A 9,745-nucleotide genomic window follows, 5' to 3' on the forward strand; every position below is an offset into this window, starting at 1 on the left:
GGGCCTGCTTGGCCTGCCGGCGGCGATAGTCGGGCCTGCGGCCCGACCATTTCTGTCAAGCGATTTGCTGAAAAACATGATCGAATGATGTAGCGGGCCTTCGGCCCGCTTAAACCCGTCGTCTTTGAGTTTGCCCCAAAGACACGAAAAAGGGATGTAACGGTGAAGCACCGCAACTACAACCCACCCTTCTGCTTAGAAAACGTCTTTTAGGGGTGGGGGGAGAGTTTCCTTTCTATTTTGCGGTTTTTAGGCCTATTTCTACAACTTATTGTTCACTATGGCAATTTTTAGCTTATTTTCATCAAGAGAGACCCTCTAGCGCCTCAACGATTACAGATAGAGCGAAACGGACGAAATTTTCGCCCAAAGGGCTCTACTTTGACGAGTTACCTCTTTGTGGTAGAACTAGTCGACTGAACTACCCTGTCGATGACTCCAACACATATTTAGCGACTCAGAAATTTAAATAATAATGAAAAAGGTGAATGTTAAATTAATAGCAGTCCTATTCTTTCGATGCAAACAGATCTTATATAACTAAAGTCAAAGACTCTAAATCAGAAAGAGAAACTCAGATATACAGCTTTTAATTAATTTTGAACGTGAAGTTATTAGTTGGGCAATGTGATTTTTAAATTATTTCTGGCAGACTGATTGCTGTTCTTCCACGTTCACAAAAGTGACTAGAAATGTTGGCTGAGCGATTAGCGAAGTCTATTACTCCAGTGATGATCAAAAAGTTTCGCGTCTGTCTGTCTGTGTGTCTGTTTGTCTGTCAGCACGATAACTCGAGAAAGAATTGAGAGAGCGACCCGGGCGTTTCAGGGTCGTTTTGTGTCATAAAACGTTAACACTCCGTGTTAACAAATAGACGATCCGAATAAAAGAAAATTTAATACAAAATTATTGCTACTAATTAAATACGTTATTGCTTGCTAGAACTAGAGTAGTTACGACTTTTTGTTCTGAGATTCATGGAACAAAATCGGGGACTAACACTGCTTATGAGTTCCCTTGCGAGACCAGGCAGTTGTTGGACGATTGTTCGGCGACGTGGTGATCGCCCTTTGGACGAAACCAGAGGTGCTCGTCGTTGGAGTCGAGGTCTCGGCGGCCCTGCGCCCTGGCCTGGGCCACCTTGCCACCTTCAGGCAGGCCAGGCTTGGAAGAGTGTTGAGTGTATATTGTTTGTGGGGCTGGGAGCGCCTGGATGGGGCGTGGCCTAGCGCACAGTAGTGATTGTTGGCGGGCGGGGGGAAGTTGGGACGAAGCATAACGCACCGCTCCCCCGCGCGCCAAACCTGCTGGTATAGACTGGATCGTCTAAAAAGACAGATCGAGTTCGAAGAAGGGCATTCTAGCTCGAAAATTGGATTTAAAAGAAATCAAAAACCACAGGTCCTAAAAATGACGCGTTTTAAAAATATTTTTTATTGTTTCCTATGGGGTAACTCATCAAAGTAGAGCCCTGTGGGCGGAAATTTCGTCCATTTGGCTCTATCTTCAACCGTTTAGGCACCAGAGAGAGTTTTCTACACGATAATGACCGCAGTATATTTCTATGTTTTTTCTCAGATATTTGTTGGTCTCCGGTAGGGTAACTCGTTAAAATAAAACCCCGAGGAACAAAATTTGTGACTTTTGGGGCGAAAAGCCTACTTACGACTTTGGCCCGACTCGGGTGTCAGCGCCGCAGGCCTAGGTAGATGTATGCCAGGCGCGTCGCAGCGTAACAGTGTTTCGAGAGATATCGCGAAGCCTGTTACGCGAGACGTGGTCTGGCGTACATTTACCTAGTTTTAAAGGAGAAAAAGTCTGTTACTAATTGTGCTCATGTGTCACTAAACTTGTGCACTTTGATTTTGGCATGGCTCTCGTTTCGATCCCCTCGGGTGGAACCTGCAGGAACCGCTCCGGCTCCGATCCCATCGGTTTGGATCCGCTCCGGCCGGCTCCGATCCCCTCGGGCCGGGCCTTTGGCTCCGCTCGGGTTCGGGTCCGCCGGTGGGCCCGGCTTCGCCATGGGGATCGGAGCGGCCTGGATCTGTGTAGCGGCCCTCGTGTCAGAGGTGCGCAGAGGAGCTGAGCGGCCGCCAATCACAGCGCTTTGGTATCGCCTGGGAGCCGGCCCAGCCAGAAACCACCCCGTCTGAGGCTAGACTGCAGGCGAGCCGACGCGCGCTCAGCGGAGGGAGTAGTCTCGAGTAGTCTCGTTCGGGGTGTCTCTGGCCCAGGCGATTCCAGCTCTGCGCACCTCTCACACGAGGGCCGCTAGATCTGTGGGACCCTAACACGAAGTGGGTGATGCAGGTCATTTTATCTATAATAGCGTAACGAATTTTGCGCATTGTCCGCAATAGGGCATTCCACTACAACCCGATCGGAACCTAAAGAAGAAAAGCATGACTACCCGATCCGTTTTCTCCTGAACGCTGATTGGCCAAAGATGGCGTGGCTGTGGCAGTCAGACAATGAGCGTGCAGAGGGTAACAGATCGAGCAACTATGCTTCTTTTCATTAGGTTCTGGTTGGCTTGCAGCGGAACACCCTGTACGTTTTCACCGCTCATTGGCCGTACTCTAGTGTTCACAGCTTGCCTGTGTTTCCCAGTGATGAAGCTGTTGCGGTGCCTCCTGTTGGCGGCCGCCGCCGGCTGCTGCAGCGCCACTTTGACCATCCCGGCAGCTCTGGAGGACCCAGCCGGGTGCGTCCTTAGCACCCTTGCGCCCAGCCTGCGCCTCCCGGGACAGCGGCTGCTCGTGGTTTGCAACGCGCACTGGTGCGACGCCCGCTTCCTGAGTCGGCTGGACGTCCAGCAGGTTGTGGTGACCGGCAGGGACCTCTCTGTGTGGACAGAGTCGCGAGCGCTCCAGCTCATGCCGTCGAACGTCAGCGTGCTGCTCGTGGCCACGGACAGCCTCGAGCAGCTGCGCAAGGTGAGGCCTCTCATGGCTGAGGTAATGCCCCAGACCCGCACGCTGCTGTGGACCAGCACTCGGGCGACGGTGACCCACGCCGAGCTCCACGTCATGATGGCGACCGTCCTCAATCTCACAACCACTGTACCGCACAGATACGTCCGTCTCGCCGTCAGCACGACTAAGGGCACGAGGCTCTTTGCGTGGACCTGGGGCGTCGGCAACGTAGGCTCCCTCACACACGTCGACACGTGGGCGCCAAGGACCTGCCTCTGGCCGCGGGGCGCCGCCCTCTTCCCGGTGCCTTGCACATCGTGGCGGCCTCCGGCCCTGGGCGAGTCGCTCACATATCTGTTTCACGTCCCACGGTCGCCCAGCCTCTACATTACCAAGATGGCCGTCAAGGAGCGCAACATCGTCCTCGAGTACCTACGGCGAACGGCTGGCCTCGACTTCAAGCACCAGCCTGAGCCGCTGGCGAAGGAGTCGGAAGTGGGTCTGAAGTTGATTGTCGATTGCCGCGCTGACCTTCTGACGTCCGTGACCATCCTGGAGAGCAGAATGCTTGAAATCATGGACGCTTCGGTCTGGTACATGGAGAGTTTGGTCGTGGTTCTGCCGGCTGGGGCGGGTCGAGGCCGCACCCCGCTGCACCGCCTGGTGGTGTTCAGCGTGCAGCTCTGGTGCGCCACGGGGGTCGCCGTCCTTGTGGTCGTCACCGTCCTCTGCGCCCCTCGACCGCGAGGCCTGATTCGCGATGCGCTGCAGACTGTGGCGCCGCTATTGACACAGCCGCTGCCGTTCGCCTACAACCAGTACCAGCGCCCTTTGCTCGCCAGCTGGCTGGCCGTGTCCGTCGTGCTGGCGGCTGCGTACCAGGGCCAAGTGCTGAGCCGGCTGACGGTGCCCGACGCCGCCGACGAGATCAACAGCATGGATGAGCTGGCTACCAGGGCCTGACCATCTACACGCGAGGTGACTTCCGCTTACTAGGCTTGCCGCTGCTGCAGAACGCAACTGTGCACAACAACGACTTCTTGGGGTTTGTTGTCGACGCCCTGCTGGAGCGGCGGCAGCGCGTGGCTATCATCGCCCCGAACCTCATCGCGAGGCACCTGGTGCACCACACCCGCGGCCCGGCCCGCCTGCTGCACGTGTTCCCCGTGCCGGGCGTGCGGCTGCTGAGACCGCTGTACTCCACGGTCAGAGGCTCCCCCGTGCAGCGGCCGCTGCGGGCACTACGCCTGCATGCCGGGGGCATCGTCGAGCATGTTCATGAGGCGGCCATACCGCTCGAGTCTCGGCACGTCGCCCCAGCGGCCGCGCTGCGAGCCCTGGCCCTAGTAGACGTCCTGCCGCCCTTCCTCGTGCTGGGCACGGGCCTCCTGCTGGCCACGCTCGAGTTTCTCTGCAAGCTTTGCTCGATCACGACTCTCGTGAAAATCACGCTTCACCGGGACGGGATTCAGGCATGCGGCGCGTCATACTCTCGCGGAGCCCGAAGGCGGTGAGCGGCGGTACAGTAGGGGAACAACTGTCGCACCACTTTCAATGATGAAGAAACGTTAAAATTCATGTAACCCTAACGTGCACATTTTGACACGAGTGCTTGGCTACTAGGACAGCCGACAGCTCAGTCTATCCCGAAAATATGGCAGAGTGGCGTTAAAGGGCGCCAGAGGTGTAAAAACTCACAAAACATAACCACGATTGAAAGCACATCATTTATTGATCAAAAAATTACAAGACACTGATATTATAAAAGGCGATAAAATTAGCTGCTGGTCTTAAGGGGAAAAACAATGTTGTTAAACATACATAGCATACTAACTTGCTATAAATCAGCTCCTAGAGCCAAAACAAAAAGCGCCTACCGTATAGGCAACCCACACCACATTTGCATTCGCGCCGGAAGGGTCGACCACCTAACTGACCCGCGGACAGTCCATTGACATCCTTCAAGAGGCGCAATATTCCCCTGGAACGGACACCCAGGGTGAAGCGGGGAGTGAGGGGAAGCTAGCCGGGCACGCCGCAATCTACGACGCGCAAGGGCCTCACTACATTCTCAGGCCCTCCCCCACAACACGAGCAAAAACAAGCGCAACAGAAAATATAACTACATGGAACCGCCAAGGAAGCCCAGCCGCGCCACTGTTAAAAAAAAGTCTGAAAATTCAGACAATTTCGTAGGAAGCAAGATAACATAGTTAGACTGAAAGTTCGAAAGTTCAGACTGTTTTGTCTGAATTTGTGGTTTGAATTTTTAGTATGAATTTTCAGTTATCTGAGTCTGGATAGCAATTTCATAAGCTTAGTCTGAATTTCAGATCTTAATTTAAGGGGGCATCCTAGTGTAGCCAGCCTAAAATAGAGGTGATTTGCGTAATTAATTGTAGACAACCCATAGTTTTTAGAACAAAACCGAGTGTACCGTTTTGTAGCGCATACTTTTGACTTTAAAACGCAATGTGTATGACGTCGATACGCCTACCCAAAGTTGAGATATCCGATATCCCCTGTTGAAAACGGCACTGCAGCGTTGTCGTCTTTTCATGGTGTACCGGATTCCGGCCACATCGTCGGGCCGTTGAGGTTCCGATTTTTTGTGGATGTTCCTAACACTTGTAGGTATGGCATGAACTAGGATATCTGGAATCGGTCACCTCCTTCATCCCGAAAAAAAATCAAAACTATGGGAGTTTTAGCTGTTTTTTCGATATATCAACTTTAAGCTGCTCGAAAAAATAGTAAAAATTGTCCGATCGCAAATATCCTAGTTCATGCCATAACTACGTTCATACAGAGTCTAAAAATTCTTTGTCGGACTGTGTGAGACCAACGGCTCGACTTTAAATAGGTACACCATGACAAGACGACAAAGCTGCAGTGCCGTTTTTAACAGGGGATATCGGAGCTTTGGGTAGGCGTAACGACGTCATACACATTGCGTTTTAAAGTTAAAAGTATGCGCTACAAAACGGTAAACTCGGTTTTGCTTTTAAAACTATGTGTTCTCTAAAATTAATTACGCAAATCACCCTTAGTTTAGGCCCGCTACACTAGGATGCCCCCTTAAAATGAAATTTTCTTGACGCTCTTTGCCGTTTCCTTCAAGTTGGATTGTAATCGAAGTAATTGGACACAAATTTGTTATTGTACCTTACCTATTCCTACCCGGAGTAGAACCTCGGGCCTTTGGATTGGTAATCTCTCATCCTTGACCACACGTCTGTCATGGGTTTAGTAGTGGGTAAGATTGCGCACAAACTCTTCTCGGGTATTCTCCCTGGCTGTTTTGATTAAAAGGTCTAATTTTGGTTTGATTGAATTATTAAGAAATATTTTTGAGAGGGTAAAGCAAGCATTTATTACATTTATAGATTTTACGATTGAGCCAAAATCAAAAACAATATATATGAGCACTAACGTGGGGCATGAACCCACTAATAATTTAACTCACATTATTTTCTGATCTTAAATACAGCAAGTCAAATCACTGCATAGCATAAGAGTAAATTTATAGAAACACTTGCACACAAAATCTATACTCTAGCCTTTTAAATACATTAATTTTTCAATAGCCAAAAGAATCGTGGCAAAACAAGAAATTTATTAATGCATCCATTGGATTGAAAAGCGAACATGAAGTCAAACAGTCGCAAGGAAATTGATTAAACAATCATTTAAATCATCCAAAAGAAAATAGTGAGAGGCCAAACAAAAATTAAGGCGTTGACACACTATATCAAAGGCAAACAGAAAAACAAAATAGTACAGTAGACAAAGTATATACCATCACATGATACACACTCTAATTCCAGAACATTTACTTGTCTGAACAAATACACTGTACACATACACTGCAAACAATATACAGAAACACTTACAAAAATATACAAAGGTTATACCCTGGGCCCAAGGAAAAGAGATAAAGCGCATACAAGCGCATAGACTCACCTAAGTTGTGACGTCACCATTCATCCTTGCAAATTTCTCACACACACACAATTCACTTTAAGTGCACAAACCGCACAGAACACATAAGTAATGCCATCATAACACAAAGGCATTAAACATTACACAGATCATCACATCACCTTGCACCACAAGAGGTGCTGTGGAAGGAAAGTCACATGGTGGAAGTTGAAGGTTAGGCCCAGGCCATTGGCCTAGGTCAAGGTCAGGTTGCAGTTACATCTTGAAAGCAGAACGGCGGCAGGGGAGTGGAATCGTAACTTAGCCGCTCATGATGGAGGCTAATAAAGTGTCTCTTTCACCCACGGTAATGGCAGACGCCATGTTGTACCGATTTCAATGCACACTGTCTCAAACTCAGTAACGAGCCACGGGTAAACAATTATCCAGCCCTGGTCGAGAGCGCAGGGAGGAATGACGAGGCACGGCACGGCGTGTCCGCCGGTCAGCTGTTGGGTGCTCGGGTGTTGTGCGCGCAGCCCGGGGTTGGAGTGGTGTGAGGTGAGACGGTATGAAGGGTGGCCTACCTCCACGGCGGCAGGCACGACTTTTCGAGGAGAGCGTGTCACGTCCACGACAACAAGACTTAGGGGTCACCGACGGCTACCGGCCTGATCCTACCGGTATGCTCCCGGGAGTAAACTAAATACTCATACTTTTCTTGTCTGAATTTCAGACTCAGACTTCGTTTCAATCAATACTCTGAATTTTCACATTTTCTTGACTTAACTCTTAATTCAGATCTAGAACAATGAAATTTTAGACGTTCACTGAAAATTATGACAAAATTGTATGAAAACCCTATTCAGACAGCAAAGTCTAAAAAAGTTACTCTGAATTTTCAGGGTTTTTTTAAACAGTGTTGCTGAAGATAAGTGGTTTTTTCATTCACCTTCCATTTACTACAGTCAATTTTTTCGTTACTTAAATTATTTCTCTTTTGAAGGAAACTTACTAATGAATCTTGCTTACTGTTAGAGGCCTTTAAATTTAAAAGATCAGAATATGTTTTTTTTTATTTCATGTCAGCAACAATAAGGCACCAGTGATAACCGTTTACATGATAAGGCATCAATTGTACTTTATTCCCAATATTAATGTTACACAAAACACTGCGACTATCAACAGTACCCTGCATTACTTGAGTTACATCACAACAGTAGACGTTCACCAAATCTCGTCTGATTGCATCGGTCATGGACATGTGCAAAACTGCGTCAATTATTGAGATGCTCACAAATTCACCATTCACAATATCAGTGAACGAGCTTAGATCAATCTTCATAATACCAGAACTAAAATTATTGACAATGCCAATGATGGGTGCCTCAGTGTCCTCGTCAACTAAGAAGTAGTTAATGTTTTTAAAGAGGCCGTTGTCATATCCGGGGAAGAGTAGGTCTTTCGCTGTGGGCGCCGTTTCAATTTTCTCTAAAATCTCTTTTCCTTTGGAAATTTTTTTTTTTTTGCATATAGCACCCTAAACTCTTAAGCATTCAAATCGGAAAACTTCTCAGTCAACAGGATACATTCAATAAACCTAAGAACACCACAATTCTGGTTTCTTGCAAAGGAGTTCTTATCGTCTCTGTTCCAGGAAATCTGATGTTTATGCCCTTATTTTGCACGTAAATCTCAGAGAGATTTTTCATTTGCCTGTACATTGTTTCATCGATCCCTGCAGGATCATACAGTGCAAACGTTTTTTCTTGAAAGTTGGCGAGACACAAAACCCAATGATCGGGCAAAAGGTAAGGCATCAGGAACGCACTAGTATTTAAGTAGATGTATCTCATTAACGGAGACAGTTGACCTGCACGGGCACTGGAATATCTCTTTCGTTTCCAAAGATGACAAAACACACACTTTGTCCTCTGCTACATTTATATTGTCTAGAAGACAGTGTACACGTGTGTCAACAGTTATTGTCGATAACGCAGTATCAGTCAGCAGCTCTGTAAAGTTAACAAGAGTTAGATACCTGCCGAGAGCACCGTACACCAACACAGGACTGTCTTTACAACCTCTGCATCTACTTCAAAGGTATTGAGCCTCGCTGTTAGACAGAACATTTATATATTTTAATCCATGTGGAAAAGAAACGGTAGGAACGGCATAGTGGCCATAATAAGTAACACGCAGTGCTTCCACTTAGGTAGTGTGGTTTACATCGAAAGGCGGGTATTCTTCGGTATTAATATCTGGTTGAAAAATGGCCTGCAGCATCTTCTTGGCGGACTTGCTTTTAGAAACATCCCTCAGCACGTTTAGCTTTTCAGCTGGCCTTTTCTGTTTCACTGTGGGACTCAACCATTTTTCTACTGCACGTTCATTGTGAGTGTGTGAAACATCATCCATCCCATGTTCGTCATCTGCAAGTGTAGTCTTGCTATCACCGAAAGCCTTATGGATATGACGACCTTCAAAATGCGATTTTGGCCAGAGTTTGGTTTCCATATTTCCTCTTACTTTCCTCTTCGCTTCCCTAGACTTCTCGGCTATGGCGAGGAGCAAGAATCACAGCAATTATTATGTAGTTTGGCAGTTTCAGTGTTTGGTTCAACCTTGGCATTCCTAGAAGCGCTGACAGAGCGTACTGAGTATATTCAGGTCGCTCCGAGACGAACATGAGCGACCCCAGTACGCTTTTGATTCATCGTCGGGGATTTTTCCTTCCCAGGCAGTGTTGCCAGACTCTGGCCGCTAGGTGGCGGTACGCTCCGCTTAGAAAGGCGGTACTGGGGGGGGGGGGGTCAAGGTCAGGTTGCAGTTACATCTTGAAAGCAGAACGGCGGCAGGGGAGTGGAATCGTAACTTAGCCGCTCATGATGGAGGCTAATAAAGTG

General features: G+C 48.3%; 1 long non-coding RNA gene across 1 annotated transcript; it reads right to left on the reverse strand.

The window, feature by feature from the left end:
* Nucleotides 1–4,626: 4,626 nt before the first annotated feature.
* LOC127750117 (uncharacterized) lies at nt 4,627–9,646 on the reverse strand. The gene is made up of 2 exons (XR_008011520.1): nt 6,089–9,646; nt 4,627–4,899 (listed from the first exon to the last, which is right to left on the reverse strand). It is a non-coding gene; the product is annotated as an uncharacterized LOC127750117 (long non-coding RNA).
* Nucleotides 9,647–9,745: the final 99 nt, after the last annotated feature.

This window comes from Frankliniella occidentalis, unplaced genomic scaffold (genome assembly GCF_000697945.3).
Source record: "Frankliniella occidentalis isolate FOCC.00 unplaced genomic scaffold, Focc_3.1 Scaffold134, whole genome shotgun sequence".
NCBI classification, from domain to species: Eukaryota; Metazoa; Arthropoda; class Insecta; order Thysanoptera; family Thripidae; genus Frankliniella; species Frankliniella occidentalis.